This window comes from Adiantum capillus-veneris, chromosome 8, assembly GCF_014529385.1.
Source record: "Adiantum capillus-veneris isolate H3 chromosome 8, ASM1452938v2, whole genome shotgun sequence".
In the NCBI taxonomy this organism is placed as follows: domain Eukaryota; kingdom Viridiplantae; phylum Streptophyta; class Polypodiopsida; order Polypodiales; family Pteridaceae; genus Adiantum; species Adiantum capillus-veneris.
Window position 1 is genome coordinate 89,873,064 of NC_140938.1, and position 25,354 is coordinate 89,898,417.

Sequence of the window (25,354 nt, forward strand, 5' to 3'; positions counted from 1 at the left end):
TGTGAACACACTAGGACCGCCGGGGCATTTTTTCCCTCTTTAGGAGGTTTTTTCCCCCGTGCATTGTATATACGCCCATAACTCTAGGGCTATCTATCTTTCCATTGCACACTAAGTAACACACTCTCTATTGTGTGCCTTGAGCTTCCTTCGTCTTCTCCAAGCTGTGTGTGTTTCTCTGCAACCCTAATTGCAACAATTGGTATCAGAGCAGGTCACGTCCTCCTGGGCTTAGTCGCCAGCTGCTCCAGCACACGCCTGCTCACTTTCTCCGATTTCAGTGAGCTTTGGCGAGCGTTCGCAGGTCGACAAATATTTTGGGCGAACTCGAAGAGCTCGGTCTGCTCAGAATTTTGATTTGGGCTCATTTCGGCCTCCGTTTCCACTACAGGCAGTACTGCACAGGCTATTTCGTCATTTTGTGCAGATTTTCTGTCAGCGCCGTTTTCTGCATAATAGGTGCCTTATAGTCTTCTACGGTTTGTGCTATATAGCACAAGTTGTTCCCGCTCCATTTCTCCTATTTTTGGGCAGTTTTCACATCAGGTGCAGCATTTACCATGGCTGACAACAACAACACAGATGTGTTCAAGATGTTTGCTGCTGAGGACAGGTTGGATGGGGACAACTACCCTATGTGGGCTTATATGATGCAACATGTTCTTGTGTCAAAAGGTGTCTGGAACATTGTGCAGGGCATTGATGTACGTCCTGGTTCTGAAGATGTAGGCGATGTTGAGGATGTTGCAGGTCTTGCTGCAAGGATTGCAGCTGTTAGAGTTGTTTTGCCTACGGCAGAACAAGCTCGTTGGGATGTTAAGGATGACAGATGTACAGTTCATGATCTCAGTTTTGGTGATGAAATTGTTGCATCTGGGCTTTTGTGCCGTGGGCTGTATAAGCTCACTTTGTATGACAAGTGTGGACAAAATTTTGCAAATGCTGTTGCAGATTCAAGGGCTATTTCAGATGCAAAACTTTGGCATGCACGTTTTGGTCATCTGAATTTTGCCAGTTTACTGCGTTTGCAGAAATCTGATATGGTTGCTTCTTTGCCGCCTCTTGAAGCACCTGTCAAACATGTTTGTGAAGGCTGTATTCTGGGTAAAATGCAGCGTTCTAAGTTTCCAAAGGATGGTTCAGTTAGGGCCACATGCAGGTTGCAGCTTGTGCATAGTGATGTTTGTGGGCCCATGCAAACTCCGTCCTTGGGCAATTACCTGTACTTCGTGACTTTCATTGATGATTACTTCAGGCATGCATGGGTATTTCCGCTTAAAGCAAAGTCCGAAGTTTTTATGTGCTTCAAACAATTTTTGGCTATGGCTGAAAATGTCTCAAAATGTACTATGGGCACCCTCCGTTCCGATCGAGGGGGGGAGTATATGTCTCATGAATTTAATGCATTTCTGGCTAGTCGTGGGATAAAACACCAATGTACAGTGCCTTATACACCTCAGCAAAATGGTGTTGCTGAGAGGAAAAACAGGTCACTAACGGAAATGGCACGATGTATGGTCAAAAGTCAAGCTTTGCCGCATTCTTTTTGGCTTGAGGCCATCATGTGTGCCACTTATGTACTTAACAGGTGTCCTACGAAAGCTTTGCAGTCTATTACTCCATATGAAGCATGGCATGATAGAAAGCCTTCTATTGAGCACATGCGTGTTTTTGGCTATTTGGCATATGCTTTGGTGCCACAAGTGCAGCGCAGAAAATTGGATGATAAGGCTGTCAAATGTATTTTTGTTGGTTATAGTGCTGAAAGCAAAGGTTACAGGTTGTATCATCCGCAACCAAAACGTATTCTGGTTTCACGGGATGTAGTGTTTGTGGAAGACTCTGTTCAGCCCTTGCTGTCATGTACTAGAGACAGTAATGTAAGCTCACAGGACATTTATGACACTTTGTTGCCTCTTTTCAGTGGTGGAAATACGAATGTAAGTTCCAATGAGGCAAATGTACAGCCTATGGGGGTTTCTGAAAATGTTTTAGAACAGCCTATTACTGATGCAGATGTACATGATGTACTTGATGAGGAAAGGGCTGAAAATGAGCAGGCTAGAGGTATGCCAAAATGGCTGGTGCACACTTTGCGTGACAGTAAATTGGATGCACCTTTATCTAGTCGTACTCGTTCAGGCTCTCGCCATGCATCTTATGCATCAGATTGTTATGCTTTGGCTGTGTCTAGTTTACATGATGTTGAGGAGCCTCTGTCTTTTGATGAAGCACAGAATTCAGAAAATTGGATTGCTGCCATGAAATCAGAATATGATGCACTTATAGAGAATGACACATGGACTTTATGTGATTTGCCTCCTGGCAAAAAGGCCATTGGTACGAAGTGGGTTTACAAGTTGAAACGCAAGCCGGATGGTGAGATCGATCGCCATAAGGCTCGACTTGTTGCAAAAGGTTATGCACAACAAAAAGGCATAGATTATGAAGAGACTTTTGCTCCCACTTGTCGTATGACTATTGTGCGTTTTCTATGTGCATTGGCAGCTCATTTTGGTTGGGATGTACATCAATCAGACATTGTTACTGCTTTCTTGAATGGTGACATATTTGAGGAAGTTTATGTAACGCAGCCTCGCGGTTTTGTCATAAAAGGACAAGAGGACAAAGTGTGCAAATGTAAGAAGGCTTTGTATGGGTTGAAGCAATCTCCTCGTGCTTGGTATGAGAAAGCTGACACTCATTTCGTTAAACGAGGCTTTCGTAACAGTCCAACAGAAAGCACATTGTATGTAAAGCGTGAGGATGATGTATTTCTCATTGTGGTTCTTTATGTTGATGATTTGCTGATCACTGGACCAAATGAGAGACATATTGCTGAATTTAAGGCTGATTTGAATGCTACTTTCAAGATGAAAGATTTGGGGCTGTTGCATCATTACTTGGGTATACATTTTAAGCAGTGTGATGGTGGTATTGCCTTGTGTCAGAAAAGTTACATAGAGACATTGCTATGTAAGTTTGTACTTGAGGATTGCAAACCTATTGCTACTCCCATGGAAACAGGTTTGAAGTTGAGTCTACATGATGCTGGCGATCCTGCTGATGTCACTCTTTACCAAACTGCTGTTGGCTGCCTCATTTATGTATGCAACACGAGGCCAGATATTCAGTTTGCAGTCTCGCAGGTCAACAGATTTATGCACCAGGGTCTAAGCATTGGCAGGCTGTCAAGAGGATTTTCCGCTACCTTAGTGGCACTTTACATCTTGGCTTGTTTTATCCCAAGGGGGGATCATTGCTGCCACACTTACATGCTTTTTCGGACTCAGATTGGGCTGGTTGTTTTGACACGCGAGTGTCCACAAGTGGTTTTTGTTTCATGCTTGGCAGTTCATGTATATCATGATTGAGCAAGAAGCAACCTACTGTGGCCACTTCGAGTTGTGAGGCTGAGTACACGGCAGTCTTCACAGCTACGGTTGAGTGTGTATGGCTCAGACGCCTTATGGCTGACTTGGGTGTTGGACAGGACACTGCCAACACTATCTACACTGACAGTCAGAGCGCATTGGCAGTTGCGAGGAACCCAGTTTTTCATGCTCGCACAAAGCACATTGAGGTGCATTACCACTATGTCAGGGAGAGGCTCTCAGCAGGAGAGATCAGCTTGGCTTATGTGCCAACACAGGACAACCTTGCAGATCTTTTCACAAAGGCATTGTCTCATGAGAAGCTTGAAGCTTTCCGCAAAGCTTTGGGCTTATTCCCCTTTGTGGACTGATCCTATCCTCAGGGCTTGGCACTTCCCTTTACTCATGTGCCAGCTCTCGTTCACCGCATCACTCCAGGGGGGATTTGTTACCATATACATGTGGTAGTGATGTGTGTGAACACACTAGGACCGCCGGGGCATTTTTTCCCTCTTTAGGAGGTTTTTTCCCCCGTACATTGTATATACGCCCATCACTCTAGGGCTATCTATCTTTCCATTGCACACTAAGTAACACACTCTCTATTGTGTGCCTTGAGCTTCCTTCGTCTTCTCCAAGCTGTGTGTGTTTCTCTGCAACCCTAATTCCAACAAATACTGCCAAAGGATCACCACATGTCTGCAGATCGTCGACGAGCTAAATTGTATGTCACTGCACTTGGAATGGAGTATGACCAAATCCATGTGTGCGTCAACAATTGCATGCTATACCGCAATGAGCACGCACATACTACCTCGTGTCCCATGTGGGGGGAAGCACAATACAAGACTGGAGTAGTGAGCGGGGCACACCTACCTCGCAAGGTATTGAGACATTTTTTATTAAGCCCTCGCATTCAACACATGTTTAAAAGCAGGTCTATTGTGGAGCTTCTTGCGTGGCACGCCAACCATTGCTCAAATGATGGAATGATGCGTGTCCCTGCAATTCACCTGCATGGAGGCACATCAAAAATCAATGGCCAGAGTTTGGGTTGGAGCCTTGACACTTCAGGCTTGGGTTAGCAAAAGTGATGGTGTCAACCCCTTCAGCACTAAGTCTACTTCATGGAGCACTTGGCTTGTGGTGATCATCAACTACAATATTCTACCATGAGAGACAACCATGAAGGGCAGTATAGTTCTTTCCTTGCTTGTGCCAGGGAAGTACAAAGTGTCAAATAGTGGCGTCTACCTCGAGTCCCTCATCGAGGAGTTAGAGGAGTTATGGAGGGGCATTCTTGTTGTAGATGTCTCACTTGCAAAGGGCGATAGAGAATCCATTGTGAGGGGAATCCTTATGTGGACTATGTACGACTATCTTGGGCTTGGAGAGATTTCTGGTATCTCCCTTCTCCATCTCTCTCTATTCTCGTTTTCTATCTCTCTAACGATATGATATGTATGCAGGGTTGTCCACATCGGGTCACAATGCATGTCCTACTTGTGGGCCATCATTGGTGACAGAGAGGCCCGATGCCTTGCACAAGGTAACCTATCCAAACAACCATCGTTTCTTACCCCAAGGTCATAGCAAGCATAAGGCTCCAACAAATGGGAAGATGCCTCTAAAGCTCACAATGGCAAATTGGGCAACCATTTGGGAAGAGCACTACAAAAACAATCTGGCTCTGTGTCCTCCACCAAAAGGTATGTCAAGGTATTCCATATTGGAAGGCCTTAAAAATACAACACCTCTTGGATTCCATGCACATATTCAAGCATATAGCCCAAACCCTGTGGGACCACATTATTGGCAAGAAGGATTCATTGGGTGTGAGGGAGGATTTGAGGATCTTGAAACGTCTCCCCGCCTCTATTACTCCATGACGTGGCCCCAATGGGAAGATTGGGCTTCCTAAAGAGCTATGGATGCTACCCAAAGAAGAATTAGAAAGTGAAGGGTACCATTGCGTCTATTCGCACACCAACAGGATACATGAGGTCACTAATGGAGATTTCACAAAAGCGAAGAAGGGTAGAAGCGTTCAATTGTATGCGTTAAAGTCCCATGATTAGCACAAGATGCTTCAAGTAATGTCCCTCTCCCTATTCTATTTATAGTTTTGGTTTACGACTTTCTCTCACTTTACCTTCCCCTAATTTACATTGTAATTCATTCTGCCGGTTAGTATGTGTATATGTCAGGACAACAAAGTCATGGATGTTATTTTCATACTTGGTGAGCTAATAAGATACACCACAAGACTCCACTCAACTACACTTTTTTTATGTGCACATTAATCTCAACTAGCACTTAGTGTATCCTTGTGTATTTTCTTGCAGATTTGTGAGCTCCAAGGAAATTAAAATAGATGCTATCCCTGTTGCTCAAACACTTGCAACAGAAACTGTGTGTGCCATTAAGGATGCATTTCCTCGATCTGTTGTTCTTAGTCAAATCCATTTCTTGGTTCACGTGGTGGAGGAGGCCGCTATATGTAGAGTAGTGCTCGCACGATGGATGTTCTTCGTAATGAGGTTTTTACAGACTCTCAAAGATTTTGTGTGGCTACGGTCTCAACCAGAGGCATGTATGGCAGAAGGGTGGATCGTGCAAGAGGCATTTGTTTACATCTCAAAGTATTTGGCACAAGTTGATCCTTCAATGCCTCGCATGTGGTCAAACGAGGAAGATGCAAGGATGACTTCTCACTTGCCAAGTGGAAAGGGAAAACTATTTAACATGGATATGAATTTATCGAGAGTGGTCAATAACTTTTGTATTCTCAATGCAAAGGTTATAACCAAGTGGGTGGACTTGTGGACGATGGCAAAGGAAAGGTGTTTGTAAGAGAGAGAAGCATGGAAACAAGTACATGGAGGAAGGAGGGCACCCCCAGTGCCTAGACACCTTACATGTTTCCCAGATCTCATTAGTGCTAAGTGGATTCATGAGAAAATGACAGAAGCAAAAGCGAGCGGAGAAGACATCACCGACAAAGAATGGTAGTATGCACGAGGCTGCGCACCAAAGGTAGAGTACTCATATACCTAAACCATATTGTAAATTTTTTTCTTGATTTTATCTTTGTAATTGATAAAAGATATTTTCCTATTTCGTAGTGCCTTTTCTTTAACTCTATGTGGTCAAAGGGTCGTCACTTTCATACGCGCCACATTGACGAACGTAGAACCACCATGGACTGTGGAATCATGGGAAGCCAGGTACTGTGTAACTATTGAAAGGATACTAAAGGTTAATTTTAGAACCTTTCATACCTTCATCTTCGAGTGCAAGTGGTTGGCAAATGTGTCTAAATGACATGAGAATGGCCTCTACATGGTGGACTCCAGTGTGTATCACACAGGGAGGTATGACAATTTAGTTTTTCCACACTGAGCAGGTGAGTGATACCTTTTTTATTCTTATTTGTTTGTAACATTAATTATACCAATGTTACTCACTTTGAGCTTCTCTTCTATAGGTCATCTATATCCCAGCAATCCACTAACCAAAACTTTGGTTTGTAATTCACGTAACACCTCGGGTGTAACATTTAATGGCCTAAAATCTTATGTGTAGCGGAAATTAGCATGAACATAGTGAGTATTTCATTAGAGTTGATTCCTAATGAGAATTACAAGAGTGCTTGGGTGGAGAGAGCAACAAAAAGCATAACACCTAGTTAGATAGCATCGACAATACTTTCAAAAGAGAGAGCAATTAAGCTATTGACAACAGTTGAGGACCGGATTTGCATGGAGCCGGTCCCCCCTCCAAAAGGCTTTGTATTATGGTTTCTCCCATCAAGAGAGACATTGTACAATACAATTCTTTTTGTTCCTTCAAGACGAGCTAGTGCAATGAAGATGGAAGCTTCATACACCAAGCAAAACACTTAATCAAACACAACTTGAATTATCCCCATTCTCAGACCCAAGACCTCACACACCTTCGAAGATGGTGAGAGCTAGCAGGGTATGAGAGTAGATTGAGAGGAAAAAGAAGTATCTTACGAGAAAGAAGTACATCTCCTCACATAATCACTCATATTAGCATAGCTTAGCTTAGTAATTAGCTTGGTAGAGAAGATGAGCATGCATTCAAGCTTGGCTCTTGGTTGGATTTGCATCCACATGCCAAGAGAGTGTTGATGTAGGCTTTTATCTCACAAGCTTGGAGTAGGTGATGAGCTCTCCATTAAAGCTTGGGAGGAGATAGAGTATTTTCCCTTCACACATGGTCAAGTGTGAGAGTGTGTGTGTCAATGCCAAACAAAAATCAGCCCCCTCTCTCTCTTGGGCGAGCCCTAGCTGCTAAGTTAGTCTGGCTTTTGCCTCATTGGACCTCCCCAGGTCAAGCCAATAGGGATTAAGCAGCATAAGTGATAGCCTTCTGACATGTGTCCCCCTTTCCCCTTTTGTGAGAGCTTTAGATAATTAAATAATTAAACTAAACTCTCATTGGACCCCTTTGCCTCCTGGCCAATAGGAATCAGGCAAGCCATGGGGCTCCTGAATGCTCATTGGACCCCTTGGGAGACTGCCCAATAGTCTTCTAGGACACTTAATTCTTATTGGTTTCTTTTATTAAATGTTTTTAAATTAATTAAACTAGATTTACTCTAGCCTAATTCTCATTGGTCCACTTCAAGGGTCTTCCAATAGGAATTGGGCATACCTTGTGGGCATCTGGCCTAGGGAGCTGACATGTGTCCCTCATTCCCTTTGTGTAAAGGGAGCCTGTGTGTGTGTGTGTGGCTTTCTCTCTCATCCCCTAGCTTTGGGGCTCGCCCCCTCCCATGTAGGGATGTAGAAAGACTTTTTGGGCACACACTAAGCATCCAATTTTCCCTAAGGTTGACCTTTGGACACAACCTTTGAATTTTGGAACCTTAGCATTTTGGAAGTCTTAATGGGCTGAACCTTAGGGTCTTTTTAGCCCGTTGTTTCACATGGCTCTTTTGCAGATGGCCCCCCCTTTGGATCCCTATTTTCCCTCCTTTGGATCCCTACTGTGGCCGGTCTGCTAACTTAACCAATATTCTAGCTTTTTCTCCCTTGGCACTTCCCCACATTAAATGATCAGTTTAATATGAGAAAATCATTTAGGAGAATTAGATATTGATTATTATGACATTACCTCTCTCTTGAAATCATAGTCGTCCTCGACTATGGTGTACAGAAGATAAAGCATATGCATGAGTCCTTTTCTTAGCGGGTAGAGGATCCCTATGTTACCCTACGACATCATTCCATAATGGATGACTAGTCCATTTGGCGCTTGAGAGCCTGAGGCTGCCGCAAGCATGTCTGCACATTAGTCCTATCAGTCTTCCATAGTAGAGTGACAAGCTCTACTTGGTGTTCGGGAGACGTCGTCTCCGCAAACTTGATCTAAGCATGCATACTACTTCATTTTTGTGCACAAATAAAGAAAAAGAGAGTCTTATAAGACAAAAATTTTTGTTCATTTTTAACATTTTGTACATTTGCTTACTCTTGGGAAGCATTGTAAGCATTGACAAGGTTTAGGTTATCCTTTAATTGTATGCCTTGCATCCATCTAGCATCTTCAAAAGGATAATTCTTAAACTTAATAAGATATCGTCGGATAGTCTTACCGCCTCTTAATACCTTGTCTTCATGTCGGAGAATGGACTCGGGCTGCAGCACCTCCTCGTGGTCCTCGATCTCCGGTGGGTCTTCAATAGTTGGTTCTTGAGGTGGCTCTCCTTTGTAAGGCTTTAAGAGGCTCACATGAAAAGCATTGTGTATGAGCCAATGATTGGGCAACTTAAGTTGATAGGCCATCTCATTGATTGGCCTAAGAATCTGGAAGGGACCATAGTACCTTTTTGCTAGTTTAGCATAGTACTTTTGGTGGCCCGTAGGATTCTTGCCCGTCGTGTGCCTTAATCGAGCCTTGGGAAACTTTAACAAGACCCAATCGTTTTCTTTAAAGGCTTGGGCTCTTCTGTGCTTGTCAGCAGCAGCCTTTTGCCTTTGCTGTGAGATAGAGATAGCATCCTTAATCTTTTGGAAAGATTCTTGTAGGTCTCGGCTATACTCATCTGCAGCGAAGATCTTCCCATGTACCTTAAGTAGCAAGGGACTTTTTGATCTTCCCTCAATTACCTCGAAAGGTGCTTTTCCTGTAGAAGTATGTACAGTGTTATTGTAAGCATACTCTACTAAGGGTAAGTACTTCTCCCATTGGGATCTTTGATCTACTTCCGTTACATAGGCTTTTAGTAGATCGAGAATAGTTAGGTTAGCTATTTCACTTTGGCCATCAGTTTGTGGATGATAGGCCGAAGAGAAGTTTAGCCTTGTTCCTAAATTCTCAAAGAGACCCTTCCAGAAATTACTGGTCATTCTAGGATCTCTATCCGACACTATGGACATTGGCAAGCCATGGTACTTGAAAATTTGTGAAATGAAGAGGGTTGCCATTTGATGGGCTTTGATAGTCTTTTTGACAGGTATAAAATGAGCTTGTTTACTGAACCTGTCTACTATCGTCCATATTCCCGTATTCCCATGGATAGACTTAGGCAATCCAAAGATAAAATCCATGGATATGCTCTCCCATGGTGAATTAGGGATTGGCAAGGGTTGAAGCAATCCAAGTTGCTTCCCTCTATCAAATTTTGTCTTTTGACATACCACACATTTGGAAACATACTCATGTATGTTCACTTTCATGGTAGGCCAATAGAAATATGTTTCAATTCCCTTTAGGGTAGACTGAATCCCTCTATGCCCCGCATATGGGGGAGCATGAGATTCATACATTACTTTCTCACGTAGTGAGTTAGTAACGCATAGTCTATTGCCATAGAGAAGATAGCCATCTTGTAAAGTAAATGGTTCTTCTTTCTTCCCTAAGGCAAGGGCTGAAATCACATCTCTAAAATCGGGATCAATAGCATACTCATCTATCATTAAAGATAGATCATTGTGAGTTGCTATGGAAACCGCATTCACTCTCGGTCGTCTTGAGAGTGCATCGGCTACTTGATTATGCTTGCCAGCAATGTGAGCAATATGAAAATGAAATTGCGAAAGGAAATTTGCCCACCTCATTTGTTTGTCGGAGAGCTTGGTCTGCGTCATGAAGTACTTAAGACTTTGGTGATCCGTTCGCAGAATGAAAGGAGTCCCCAATAAATAGTGCTTCCATGAGTCTAAGGCATGTAGAACTGCAAGGAGTTCTTTTTCGTATATGCCTAGAGCTTGCTCAACAGGGTCGAGCCTTCGACTCTCATAGCCTATGGCGTGCCCTTCTTGGAGCAAAACAGCCCCAAGGCAATCACCACAAGCATCACATTGGACCTCAAATGGTTTTGAGAGATCCGGTAGTGTAAGCACAGGTTGAGAGATAAGCTTTTCTTTAAGCTTTTCGAAAGCATTGTTCTCCTTAGCAGACCACGTATACCTAACATTTTTCTTTGTTAGGTCATGTAATGGTCCCGCAATTTGTGAGAACTTTTCTATGAAGCGTCTATAGTATGCACACATACCTATAAAGCTTCTTAGTTCATGAAGATTCCTTGGTTTAGGCCATCCTTTTATTACCTCTAACTTGGATGGATCCATTTGGATTCCATCTTGAGAGATAATGTGACCTAAATATTGAATCTCTTGCAAGAAAAATTCACTTTTCTTTCGATTAACATAAAGTTTATTCTCTCTTAAAACTTGAAATATTACCTGGAGGTGTTGCTTATGTTCCTCTAATGAATTAGAGTAGATGATAATATCATCAAAGAACACTCCAGTGAAGGTTCGATGAGGTCTGAACAGCTTCTCCATCAAGCGGTTAAATGTGGCTGGTGCATTAGTCAAGCCAAAAGGCATGACAATGTATTCGTAAAGACCAAATGTAGTACGAAATGCGGTCTTTACAATGTCTTGATCAACTATCCTTATTTGATGATAGCCACTTTTTAGGTCAATCCTACTGAAGTAGGTCGATCCTTGTAGCTTATCAAATAGGTCTTCTACCCGTGGAACGGGAAACCTATTCTTGATAGTGATCCTATTTAGTGCTCTATAGTCGACACACATACGATATGTGCCGTCTTTCTTTTGCACTAATAGCACAGGTGAGCAAAATGGAGATGAGCTAGGCCTAACCATGCCCTTCTCAATTAACTCATGCACTTGCCGCATAATCTCCTCTTGTTGAGCTTGAGAAACTCTATAAGGAGGTTTGTTAGGCGGTGAACTTCCTGGAAGAAGTTCAATTGCATGGTCGTCATTACCTCGTTTAGGAGGTAGCTCAGAAGGGATGTCGTCAATAAAGACATCTTGAAACCCCTTGAGAAAATTGGATAACTCTAATTCCTTTTGGTTGCTTTTATTTTCTTTTGCTAAAGCATTAGGTTCATTTTGAGAATCTTTAACAAAAATCATGTACACGGAAATAGAGCTCTTTATTGACTTGTTGAAAGCTGGTGTATGTACAATGGGGATGGTGTTACCCATCTCCCTAGCATCTATATACATGTCCTTTTCCCTGAACTTAAAGGAGATTCTCCTTTCAGGAAATTTAACATCGGCAGCCAGACGGTCAAACCATGGTGCCCCTAGGATTACATCCTCATGCTTGAGAGGAGAGATAAAGAAATCCTCTTTGTCCACATAGCCTTGGACATGAAGCCTCAATTTCCCGATTAAGGGAGTGACTGAAGCTTCTTGCCCCTTGAAGGCACTGTCTGCGGGTAGGATATCTCCCATCTCGTAGGATTGTATGCCTAGCTTGGTGGCTAACTCCATAGATATGAAATTGTGAGTAGAACCAGGGTCAAAGAGAATAAAAGCATCATGTTCTCTTACCTTTCCCCAAGCATGGCATAGAGGAGATCCTTTGTGGTGAGTTTGGTGAATCTCCTCCTCTTGGATTTCAACCAAAGAAGCTCTAGGAGGATCTTGGCGGTTGTTCTTTTGGGGACAAGCGCGGTACGCATGCCCTTGTTCGCCGCACTTGAAACACCGGTTATCTTTACGATAACGCTCAAGCTCTTCAGGAGAGAGTTTATTCTTTCCTTTGTAAACTCCCTTCTCTTTAGCTTTGTTGGAATTGCCCTTAGGAGACTTTTGGACATTGTCCTTCCCCTTAGGCTCATTGGAACCTTTGTTTTCCGGGGGCTTATTATTTCTTTTTCCCCCCGTTTGGAAATTGATTCGCGAGGCCACCATAGTATGGTGTATTACCGCCGATATGGTACGTGGCCTTTGGGAGTTGACATACTCCGCCATTTCTTCGGTTAAGCCCGCACAAAATTGTTGCTTTTGCTCTCCAAAATCCAACTTTTTGAAGACAGTGGCTTTGAGTTGTAGGTCCCAAAACTTGTCTACATATTTGTGGATGGATTCATTGGGAGAGAGCTTTAAGCTTCGCCATTCGGTGAGTACTTTGTCTTTGGCATCGGTGGCCAAAAACTGCTTCATAATGGAAGCTCTTAAAGCCTTCCATGTTCGTGGAGCTTCACCGTTGGCTCGTAGGCTAGACCACCATTGTCTGGCGGACTTTTGAAAGTGCATAGCTACATGGCGTAGCTTAGAGGACTCCGTGAAGCCCTCATCTCCAAACGCCGCATCGAATTGCTGGATAAAGGCCAAAACTTTGTCTGTAGCACCGAAGGTGCCATCATAGGTAAGGAAAGAGATGCTCTTCCCTCCCTCTTTGAATTTCTTCAGCTTGGACGACCTCTTCCATGCGGCATAGGATTTCCTATGGCCTCTTCTTTTTGATGGTTCAAAAGTTGCACCATCACTTTCTTCAGAAGATGAAGAATTTGAAGAAGGTGGAGAAGAGGGTGACCTCTTTCTCGCCTTTTTCTTGTCTTGATCTTTGTCGTCTTCACCATAGCTTTCATAAGAGGAAGAGGATAAAGAAGATGGAGAAGAGGGTGTCCTCTTTCTCGCCTTTTTCTTCTCTTGCTTTTTATCATCCCTCTTTGAATTATGGCGTGGAGAAGAGTGTGATGGTCTTCTCCGCTTTGGTGGTGATGGAGAGCGTTTAGCCCGCCGTCTTCGTGGAGCCATCTCCGCCGAGGTGGCGGGAGACTCGCTTCTTTCTCGTTCCTTCGGTGGAGGCTCTTGAGTTCTCCTTTGGGAAGGAGATGCATCATCAAGAAGTAAGTTCTTGAGCCCTTCATATGGATTCTCTTCTTCTTCCCGAATCGGAGAGAGACCTCTTTTGGTAGTCTCACAAGGAGGCTTCCTAGGTGTTCTCTCGTCATGGTGATGAGCTTGGAGAATCCCGTGAGCACGGAGCTGCCGTTGCACTTCACTTTGGAGAGATGGATTGCCCATGGCTTGTTGAAGCCTAGAAACAAGATAATTAACAAGCATTGAAGCATCATTAGTAGCTTGCTCATGAGCAAAATCAAAGTTATCAACATTAATTTCACTCTCTTTAATATTGTCAGCCATTCTAACAACTTTTAGGTATAAACTTTTTAGGTGTACTTTGGCACTTCAAGCCCTAGTTGCTACTCCTCTTTACCCCTTTAGAAAAAGCACTCAAGCTACTGTACCCGCGGCTCGAATACCATTAATTGCAAGGAATAGAAGAGAGGGTCTTTCGACACCAAAACAGCACCGGCTCCTGTCAAGCTTCTAATAGCTCAATAGTGGTTAAGCCGTAGGCAAGCCCCGTAGGACTCCACTATTAAGACCATAGCTCTCGACGGTGATGCCCCGTTAACTGCACAAAGGCAGGCGCACTGCAAGGCTGAAAAATCCCTATTCTACTTACTCACAGGCAATTAATAATACCAACCATTTGTAGCTAGCTTGAGGACCTCCCTTCTTGAGCAAGAAAAGAGAAACCTTGAGCTCTGATACCAATGTAACATTTAATGGCCTAAAATCTTATGTGTAGCGGAAATTAGCATGAACATAGTGAGTATTTCATTAGAGTTGATTCCTAATGAGAATTACAAGAGTGCTTGGGTGGAGAGAGCAACAAAAAGCATAACACCTAGTTAGATAGCATCGACAATACTTTCAAAAGAGAGAGCAATTAAGCTATTGACAACAGTTGAGGACCGGATTTGCATGGAGCCGGTCCCCCCTCCAAAAGGCTTTGTATTATGGTTTCTCCCATCAAGAGAGACATTGTACAATACAATTCTTTTTGTTCCTTCAAGACGAGCTAGTGCAATGAAGATGGAAGCTTCATACACCAAGAAAAACACTTAATCAAACACAACTTGAATTATCCCCATTCTCAGACCCAAGACCTCACACACCTTCGAAGATGGTGAGAGCTAGCAGGGTATGAGAGTAGATTGAGAGGAAAAAGAAGTATCTTACGAGAAAGAAGTACATCTCCTCACATAATCACTCATATTAGCATAGCTTAGCTTAGTAATTAGCTTGGTAGAGAAGATGAGCATGCATTGAAGCTTGGCTCTTGGTTGGATTTGCATCCACATGCCAAGAGAGTGTTGATGTAGGCTTTTATCTCACAAGCTTGGAGTAGGTGATGAGCTCTCCATTAAAGCTTGGGAGGAGATAGAGTATTTTCCCTTCACACATGGTCAAGTGTGAGAGTGTGTGTGTCAATGCCAAACAAAAATCAGCCCCCTCTCTCTCTTGGGCGAGCCCTAGCTGCTAAGTTAGTCTGGCTTTTGCCTCATTGGACCTCCCCAGGTCAAGCCAATAGGGATTAAGCAGCATAAGTGATAGCCTTCTGACATGTGTCCCCCTTTCCCCTTTTGTGAGAGCTTTAGATAATTAAATAATTAAACTAAACTCTCATTGGACCCCTTTGCCTCCTGGCCAATAGGAATCAGGCAAGCCATGGGGCTCCTGAATGCTCATTGGACCCCTTGGGAGACTGCCCAATAGTCTTCTTGGACACTTAATTCTTATTGGTTTCTTTTATTAAATGTTTTTAAATTAATTAAACTAGATTTACTCTAGCCTAATTCTCATTGGTCCACTTCAAGGGTCTTCCAATAGGAATTGGGCATACCTTGTGGGCATCTGGCCTAGGGAGCTGACATGTGTCCCTCATTCCCTTTGTGTAAAGGGAGCCTGTGTGTGTGTGTGTGGCTTTCTCTCTCATCCCCTAGCTTTGGGGCTCGCCCCCTCCCATGTAGGGATGTAGAAAGACTTTTTGGGCACACACTAAGCATCCAATTTTCCCTAAGGTTGACCTTTGGACACAACCTTTGAATTTTGGAACCTTAGCATTTTGGAAGTCTTAATGGGCTGAACCTTAGGGTCTTTTTAGCCCGTTGTTTCACATGGCTCTTTTGCAGATGGCCCCCCCTTTGGATCCCTATTTTCCCTCCTTTGGATCCCTACTGTGGCCGGTCTGCTAACTTAACCAATATTCTAGCTTTTTCTCCCTTGGCACTTCCCCACATTAAATGATCAGTTTAATATGAGAAAATCATTTAGGAGAATTAGATATTGATTATTATGACATCGGGGGAGAACCATTTTTTTCATTAATGAAGTGGAGACCATCTTCGACCCTCTTCCACCTCCCACTTTGGATGAGGGGGAGACAGAGGAGAGGGAGGTCGATGAATCAAGTCTGGCGGCCGCAAGTCTTAATGAGGATGATTTTCATGATGATGAAGATGATGAGATAGAGGATGACAAATTCGAAGATGATGAAGCCAACGCATCCACAAACGACAACTCCATTTCTCTCTTTATTGATTTAGGAGCAATGGGCGTAGAATTGGATGATGATTCTTCTTGTACGGATCTTTTGGAAGATGATTCATAAACATTTTGCATACTTTAAGTTATGAATTTTTATGGTCGTGTAATCCAATCATGTCTCCCCCCCCCTTACTCTCTCCATTTTTTGTGAAACGTGCTAAATTATGTTAATCAAGTGATAGTGATTAGTTTAGCTGTAACCAAGTGTAATCCTAGATAGCTAGCTATTGTTCCATGTTTTCATATCTCTTTTTTTTTAATTTGAAAATTTCATATAATATTCTTTAATCTTTATTGAGAAGAGGGAAACACCAAACTTTTGGGGGGAGAGGGGGGGGGGGGGGAGAAGAGGATGTTTAAGTCAGAATTTCAAAGTTTAGGCGTTAAATCTTGCCACAAAAATAAAAATGGTAATAGTAGCGGCAATAATGAAGATAAATATCGTGGTAATAATTACAAAAATAGTCACAATAATAATTGAAATACAACCCCCCCCCCCCTCCTTCCCTCTCCAACTGATTTTGGACCTTCTCTCTACAAAACGCGGTAAAAGACTCCGGTAAACAATTAGAGCTTTTCATAGTGTTACCAATTCTTTCTTTAACTCCTCTTAGCTTCTTTTAACCATCTCACTTCTCGGAAAGGTTGAGAAGAGTATACTTTATCCCTAAGCCCAAATAATTCAAATTTGGAAAACAGAATTCCAGGCCGAAAGAGAGAGAGAGAGAGAGAGAGAGAGAGAGAGAGAGATGGGCAACTCTCATACAACATGTAGATAAGCCATTTGTAGCACAACTTGTAGAGCTGTAAGAGACCTACAATAGTTGGAATTGGAAAAGCCCGCACTTGCCTCTTCGAGCTTAAATAGGGTGAACATTATGGGCATGGGGAAGGAGCACATGGAGTGGGCTACGGGCAGTGCCTTCGGAATCTAGACTCCAAAAATGCTTGAGCCTCCTCTATCTTGGGTTGCAGGGCTATGATTATACTCTACCTTGGGTTGTGGGGGGGTCACTCATGTTGTGCATGCTACGTTGGGAAATGACTCGTATTGCTAGGGATGGTCATGTTCATTGGGAATTGTCTCTCATAGTGTTGCAGATGGCGCACACACTAGTGCCTTGTTTGGAGTCTGCTACACTGGAAGGGCAATGTGGATGCTACTCGAGTCTTCTTAATATTTATATATAAAGTATAAGATATCACAAAATATGAATGGACTCCATCTTGTTACTGATGAAATCCATGCTAGGGTATACAAAGACAATTAAATAAAGAAAACTCCTTACACCACATCTTATATAGTAGCAAAGATGACACTAAATGAAAAAGAGAACGTGCCACATGTGATGTCTTCGTCTCGCAAGTCGCACGCTCCTCTCTCTTCTAAATGAGCACCACATCCTCCAAGACCTCTTCCTCCATCTTTAATTTTGCTTTTGCAAATTTGTTCAGACATCTTCAAGCCTTCATGTCCAAAATCCAAAGAGAGATCAAAGGAACAATGTATTCATGATCAAGACCTCTGTGTGAGAGAGAGAGAGAGAGAGAGAGAGAGTCGGGTAGCTATAGAGTCCATGCTCGACACAAGAGATGAAGGTAAGAGTGGATGATGATCCATCATAGACCAATGGTGCAGATCAGTTGAAGCTCGACAACAGGCACACCTCTCTTCGAGCAAGGCTTCTCCACAATGGTTAAATTCCAAGCTAGAGAGGCCTCCAATATGAAGCCAAAACCCTCTATGCAAAGAATGGAGGACTTGCGTGCACGTGTAATGCATATGCCTCCTATCACCGAGCGTTATTTGCACCTTAGTAATCATCTCCAAAAAGCCTTCGGCAAGTGGCTGATTGCTGGAGGGCAATTATGATGCATGCTATGCTCTTGGACTTGCATTTTCCTGCATAAGGCTAGTTATTTGAATATATTGTTGCAAGCTAGGGCCACCTTTAACATTGATGCGATGGCGTCCACATCCAAAATCCGCTTGTATAGTTTTGAATTGTAGCAGTGGGAAAGAAGCATTCCTAGCTGATCTAGCTGCATGGGAGTAGCATTCTGACTCTAGCTCCAAGCTGCTGCTGCTCCTCCTGCTGTCGCTGTTCATGTAAGGACATAGGCATAAGAAGGGTTTGCAACAAGAAGACGACGTGGCCACCATATTTGCTAATTGCCTCAAGCAAGTTGGGTGCCTCATTGTGTATGAGTGTGTGTGTGTGTGTGTGTGTGTGTGTGTGTGTGTGAGAGAGAGAGAGAGAGAGAGAGAGAGAGAGAGAGTGTGTGTGTGTGTGTGTGTGTGAGAGAGAGAGAGAGAGAGAGAGAGAGAGAGATCTTGGAGGCTCACGACTCTTCGGCTTCACAGAGGAAAAGTAGAAGAAGACGAAGACGGAAGCTGCTGGAAGGGAACGTTGCAGAAGCGGAATGCTAGAGAGAAATTGGACGATGATCGATCAGGCCTTTTGAGAATCCTGTTCTCCAGGTCAAGGAATCTTGCCCGCATAAAATCCCGTTTTTGCAACCCGTTCTGCACTGGAGCCGCACGTCAGGTGAGGAAGGGGATAAGGAGGTGGCGTGGTGGAGGGCCTGCCATGCAGCAGACACTCCTCATCTACATGCCTGAATCCTGATGTGGCCGCCTACTAACCGTCGATATGCGGGGTTTTTTATTGTGCACCTACCACATGCAAGAGCCAACCCTTGGTTTTTTATTGTCCACTGTTCACATCCGCCATCCCTAGACATGTCAGCTCAGAACTATTGAGGCTTTTGAGCTACCAGGAGAGGAGCTGAATGGCAAGGCTGCGATCCCAACATCCATCGTGGGTGCATAGAGAAGGAACCACTTGGATGGGAGTCCAACCATTTTAATATATACGAGTGAGTCTTCCCTCTGTCTCTTGCGGCAAAAAGAAATCAAAGACAAGACATACCTCACAAAACACACAGACTAATACAACAGTGTTGCCTCTGGCAGTGCTATGTGGGTTTTCTTAGCTACATGTATAAAGGTGTCACTTCGAGTGATGCCCACATTCCCCTTTGTATCTCTCTCTTTTTTGCCGCCTTGGCAGCCCCTCCTCTGGACTAAGTGGCACGGGCATGAGAGGGTGGGATCTATGACCAGGAGATTGTGGATCGTAGATTACTTTTTACAAAAGTAATGTAGGGTACCCGAGTTTTGAAAGTAATATGGGGTACCTACTTTTACGGACGTGAGCTTTGAACCCGAGACCTCACCCATGAGAGGCGCATACCCTAACCACTACGCCATGCGCATGTTGTGAAACATGGAGACCCTAATTTACTTAAAACATGTATGCACAAGGACGACAACCAAAAGTAATCTAGGGTACCTTAGATTACTTTCGACGCCGCCACTGGGATCTACAGCCCACAATCCCCCGACCGTCCCATGTCACTTAGTCCTGAGCGCAGCCCCTCCGCCAACCTGCTCATGCTCGTGCAAACACTCAATGAAAGCAATAGACACTCATGCTCATCATAATAACCACCAAAGCCTTCGGCCACACCCACAACCACACCCTCCATGCAACCACCCCGAGTCCTCATCTCTTGCTCTCTTAGTCCTCCTTCTTCTGCTATCCATCCTCACTCAATCTGTGTGTGTGTGTGTGTGTGTGTGTGTGTGTGTGTGTGTGTGTGAGTGAGAGAGAGAGAGAGAGAGAGAGAGAGAGAAGAGAAGAAGAAGAAGAAGTTTGAACGTCGTCGACCCGTAGGGACCATCCTAAGAGACGTTCAAGAGTACTATAGAGGAATCAAGTTTCTGCTTGTGAGCTACATGGACGAAGAGAAGGCGCCCATCTACTCTTGCAACCACTCCTCCAAGGCAATGACATGTGGTGCCGCTCAATCATCGCCAGATGCCACTCAATGGACGCTTAGCTTCCACTATAGTCATGCCTTTTGCACAGCTTGCGGGCGACAATATGACCAAAGTCGAGAGGGTTCATTGGATACATCCGACAACACTTTTTAAGAATCCATGGCTATGAGACATATTCCATGACATATACTACAATCAAGTCAAAACTCACTCTCAAGCGAGATTTTGCTTCTTGATCCAACAAGCCACAGGTGCACGACAATGTTAAAAATTTCAAGTTCTTCTTGTTTTTCTATATGTTAACCTTTATTTTGCAAAAGACTGCTTGTTGTGCAAAGCAAAGTGCTTTGATAGGTTTAATGCGAATTAAGGCTTCTCACCTATGTCATGGTACTTGCCATTAACTTGGGATCAAGGGCAATGGCACACAGGTTTGGGATTTTTGCAAAATGTAGAGATATAAGCTCGCATTTTATGTGTGACATCATCGAATTGTGATGTACCCATTCCAATATAGATTGTGCAAGGTACTTTTGGTATCGGCTTAAACTCTTGAGACCATCATTGTAGCAAAGGGATTCCACTTTCCTTTTTTGCATGGCATGCATGGCGTGCTAGTCAAATGGAATTTATTCCCCTCAATCATTGTTTACGTTTTTGTTATAGCACCAACTACTCTGTCAAGGACACAACATGTTACCATATACATGTGGTAGTGATGTGTGTGAACACACTTAGGACCACCAAGGCATTTTATCCCTCACTAGGAGGTTTCTTCCCCCGTGCATTGTATATACGCCCATCACTCTAGGGCTATCTTTATCTTTCCATTGCACACTAAGTAATACACTCTTTGTTGTGTGCCTTGAGCTTCCTTCGTCTTCTCCAAGATGTGTGTGTTTCTTGCAACCCTAATTCCAACACAGTAAGATAATCAATGTTTTAAATGGTTTAATCAAACGAACTTCATTCACGAGGGAAGTTCCATAATGAAGTCGATCTAGTATAGCCATTACCACATCCAAGGTAGGTGGGTCAAGATGTGACTTATATTTTTTGATGCATCTCTAAATGCTTGCATGGGGACGACAATGTCATTGACCAATAAATTTTGGTTGACTTCATTGAACCTCCCATCCAACCGCATGAACCTGAAGGAATCTTAGACTATATGATTTTTGTACTCGTCATCCTGTACAACGTCAAGCTTTAGTGAAGTGGAAAGACCAACCTAAAGAAGGTGCCACTTGGGAAAACATTACTATTCTTAAGATTAAATTTCCTGCTTTTGTTTTTGAGGACGAAAACACCTCCAAGGGGGGAGTAATGTACGACGAAGGGCCAACCTAGGGGGTCATAGACCTAGGCCAAGGGCCTATTGTGCTTCAATGTGGACTATGGATCCTAAAAATTAGGGCTAGTACCAGCCTATATATAGGGTGGTAGGGAGGTGGATCTCTCTAATCAATCCCAGGGGTCTCTTAATCACTTACCATGCTTGCTAATTAGAACTAAATTTGATGATCTCATCCAATTTCAATTCAAAGCACCATATACTACACAAAATGCACAAACATCTCTATATCGTAAATAAAAGAACCAAGGCAACTTAGCTGGAGTCGGCATAATCTGTTTCCTCCTTATATCCATGTGGATATCTGCAGATTTTGTGGTTCCAAGAGCGTTGTCACGGGCTCTAATACCATTACTACAAGCAAAAGCTTACGTGGCCTTCATAATTATTGTGAATATCATACTTAGTGGAATAATAGCGACGGATGAAAAGGTTAATTTTAAAAATACGACATGATGTGAGTGCATTAACACAAGAAGGGAATGAGAGAGAGAGAGAGAGAGAGAGAGAGAGAGAGAACACAAAGAATGGGTTCAATCTCCCCCGTGCAAGAGTGAGCATGTTCCTCTAGTATGTATTTATTTATAGATAGAGGCAATGCTAAAAAAATGGTTACATCACTTTGTACTTGGGCAATAATCTAATCACTGTTATAAAGAGTTCAGCCTAATAATAAATTGTCTACATCTCCACTTATGAATAAACCAGAAAATGCTAGGGGTTGCCACAAAATCCAATGATGGTAGCTCTATTTTATCTACTGCCATCGCATTAGTGTCTTGCATGTACCAATTCACCGATCTGCTAGCACAACACCCTACAAGTGATCATATATCCACAATTCAACCTTAGCATTACAATGCTCATAAACTAAGATAATCCATAACAATTTATCAAAATACTAATTCCGTTACATTGTATGTTTGGGTGGACAGTTTGTAGTCATTTTGAGCATTAAAGAAATCTATAAGGAAATATGTGCAAAAGGAAAATGCTCACTCTTGCACGGGGGGAGATTGCACCCAATGCTCTGTATACTTCTTCTCTTCTCTCCCCTCTTCTTTCTTTATGCTTGTGTAGCACTATGCTCTAGGAGATGCACTTGCACATGCTCTTTCGTTCTCTCTCTCTCTCTCTCTCTCCCCATTTCAGTCTCGTTGTGGATTCTGTGTGTACATGATCTTTCAGGTATGTAGATTTGTGGTTGTGTTTCTCGTAGAATGGTGTTTTGTGTATTTTGCAGGTCCTTTATACTCCCGAATATAGTACAAAACCCTTCATATCAACTTTCAAGAAGTGCATGGAAAGCAAATAACAAAGTCTAAAATGTACAAAAGCAAAACCTTAAGTTCCAAAGGGATGCAAGATGTAAAGAAGTGGCTTGGAAGATGGGATGCATTACAATTGATTAATGAAGCCTCAATAGACTCCACATTGAAGGGGGCTTTTTTACAATGCCAATATATCTGGGCTTGGGTCAAGTTGAGGGGTTCATGCTCCATACATAATACCATATACATTGCCCTTGACTACAAAACCATCTTCTTCTTTGCACAAGGGAGCCACACACACCCTTGCTTTCTTGATCCCATCCCCTTGAGTGCAATTTGTACTACTGCCTCCATACGACTCAGCTCTCATTCTCTACAATCGTGGAACAAGGCATTACAACATCGACAAGGAGTCTCATTAACTATGCACTTTATGCCCCTATAAACTTCCCAAGTTCGAGCATCACATCTTAAATGAGTGCTCAAATTTTTACACATTAGAGCTTGCTTTCCCCACCTTTCCATCCATGAGCTTTCCCTACACACATTTCACTCCCAACCTGATGTGGACTCTCTATTGTGACACTCATTTCCACAAATTTTGACATCAAGAGTCTCTTATCAACTCCACACACCCCACATGACATGTTTCTTTTGGTCCCATAGGTCATATTTGACATTCAAGGAAAATAATGATCTCTCTCTCTCTCTCTCTCTCTCTCCCCCCCCCCCCCCCCCCCCCCCTCCTTGCATGTAGGTGCATAGCACTTTGCCCAGAAACCAAACTCCTTGCACAACTAGTCTGATGCAGATTCATACGGTGGTAGCAAGGAAATGCCATTCTTGATTTTTCCAAGGGTTATTCATAGCCACATGTGAAAAAAGAAGTGTCATCCTCATTTCCTAAGCAATCTAGTGTGATCATTATAATAGGATTGATAAGGAAGACAATACATGCTCGATAAGAAAAATGTTGTTGCTCCGAACCCGCTCAACATCATGAGTTAGGCATACAACCAAGTAGTCTTCATTACTCCATTTTGGATTTTCTTTCAACAAAGAACGCAACACTTGCAAGCTCCATAGTGTTCCATTGCCTCCTCCTCCGCATGTTTGATTAGTTTGATAATTGTTGCGTAATTATTTGAAAAGCCTATCCTAATGGCTCTAACAACAAGTGAAAGGGTCACGATGGCTTTCAAAAACAATAAAAAGTGATGAAATTGTTAGGTTGGCATCAGTGTTTGGGAAAGGATGGCCTTAGCTTAGTCTTGAGCCGATTGAAAATTGAGACTAGCTAGCTGCAAACCATGGTAAACGGAAGAAAAAATGATGAAATATGTGAGACAGTCGTCCAAAAATTTTGCAAATCTCAAAATTTCTGCTAGTATTTCCGATTTTTTTCTTTGTGAGGAGGAAACTCAATCATCAGCCGCTTAATAAAAAGAGACTTTCTCGAACGTTAACACTGACTGGAATCAAGCTATAAAATGCAAGAAATGTAAAGCCATGTGAAGTTGTGAAATGAAAGGTGAAATTTAAAAAAAAACTAATTAATATATGTATATGTATAGAATTTATTACAATTATGCAAGGTGAAGCTTCGCTTTAGCATTCTAAAACAATAGAATGCAAAAAAAAAAACATATATGTGTGTGTGTATGTAAAGTTTACTAAAATTATGCAAGGTGAAACTTCACTTTAGCATTCTAAAACAATGGAATGAAAGAAAAGTAAAGACATGTCATGATGTGAAATGAAAGGTAAGTCTCTATCATGCATTGAAAACAATGAAGGTCTCCCTAACCCAACACAACACTAAGGGTGTCTGTCAGAAAGCCAAAAATAAACTCACTATCTGCATAGTACATATCCAAGTGCATGGTACAAAGTAATGCAGAGAAAACACTAGAGAAAAGGAACACAAGAAGACAAGTACAAATATATGAATGTATAGTCGAATCACTATAAAAAGTCTTTTGACTTTTCAGTGCCATGGGACTTTTCATTTCCTAACTCACCCTTCACTTATTCATTTGAGATGTTTTGAAAGGACTTTTATTTTTTTGAAATTGGGGACCCTATGCTATTCCTAATGGCTTCAAAAAAAATAAAATGCTATTCCTTAGTCTCAGAGAGAAGAGAGAAAGATAGCCTACTTTCAACTACCGGGATTCTCCTCGAATATTCCCCCTTTCCATGTGACCTCAGACCTTGCGCTCCCAAGCTATGTGCACGCACATGTGTGTTCCCCCCTTGTGCGTGCCTTCTCCCCCTCCACTTCCCTCCCTCAACCCTTGCTTCGGCACGCATCCCCTGTGGATGGAGTGAGAGCACGTCTACTTGGTGTGTGTGTGTGTGTGTGTGTGTGTGTGTGTGTGTGTGTGTGTGTGAGAGAGAGAGAGAGAGAGAGAGAGAGAGTCTTCACGTCTCTGTCTGTCCACAAATCCGCCACAGAAAGCGAGAGAGAGAGAGAGAGAGAGAGAGAGAGAGAGAGAGAATATAACTGGGCCTCTCCCCACTCACAGGTGCCCAGCCCCACAGTCCTTCATATCAGTACTGAGAGAGACAGAGAGAGAGAGAGAGAGAGAGAGAGAGAGAACCCTTGGGGGTCCTCTTTTGCAAGAAAACAGAGAACAGACATACGACCTCTCCTTTTCACTTATCTTCCATGCAAGCCGACTTTTGGCCATCCAACTTCCACCCCATTGTTTAATCATCCAATCCGTCCACACTATCTATTTGAATGAATTTTAATTTTTATGAGATTGGGGAGACATATGTAATCAATTTACTAATAATAAAGA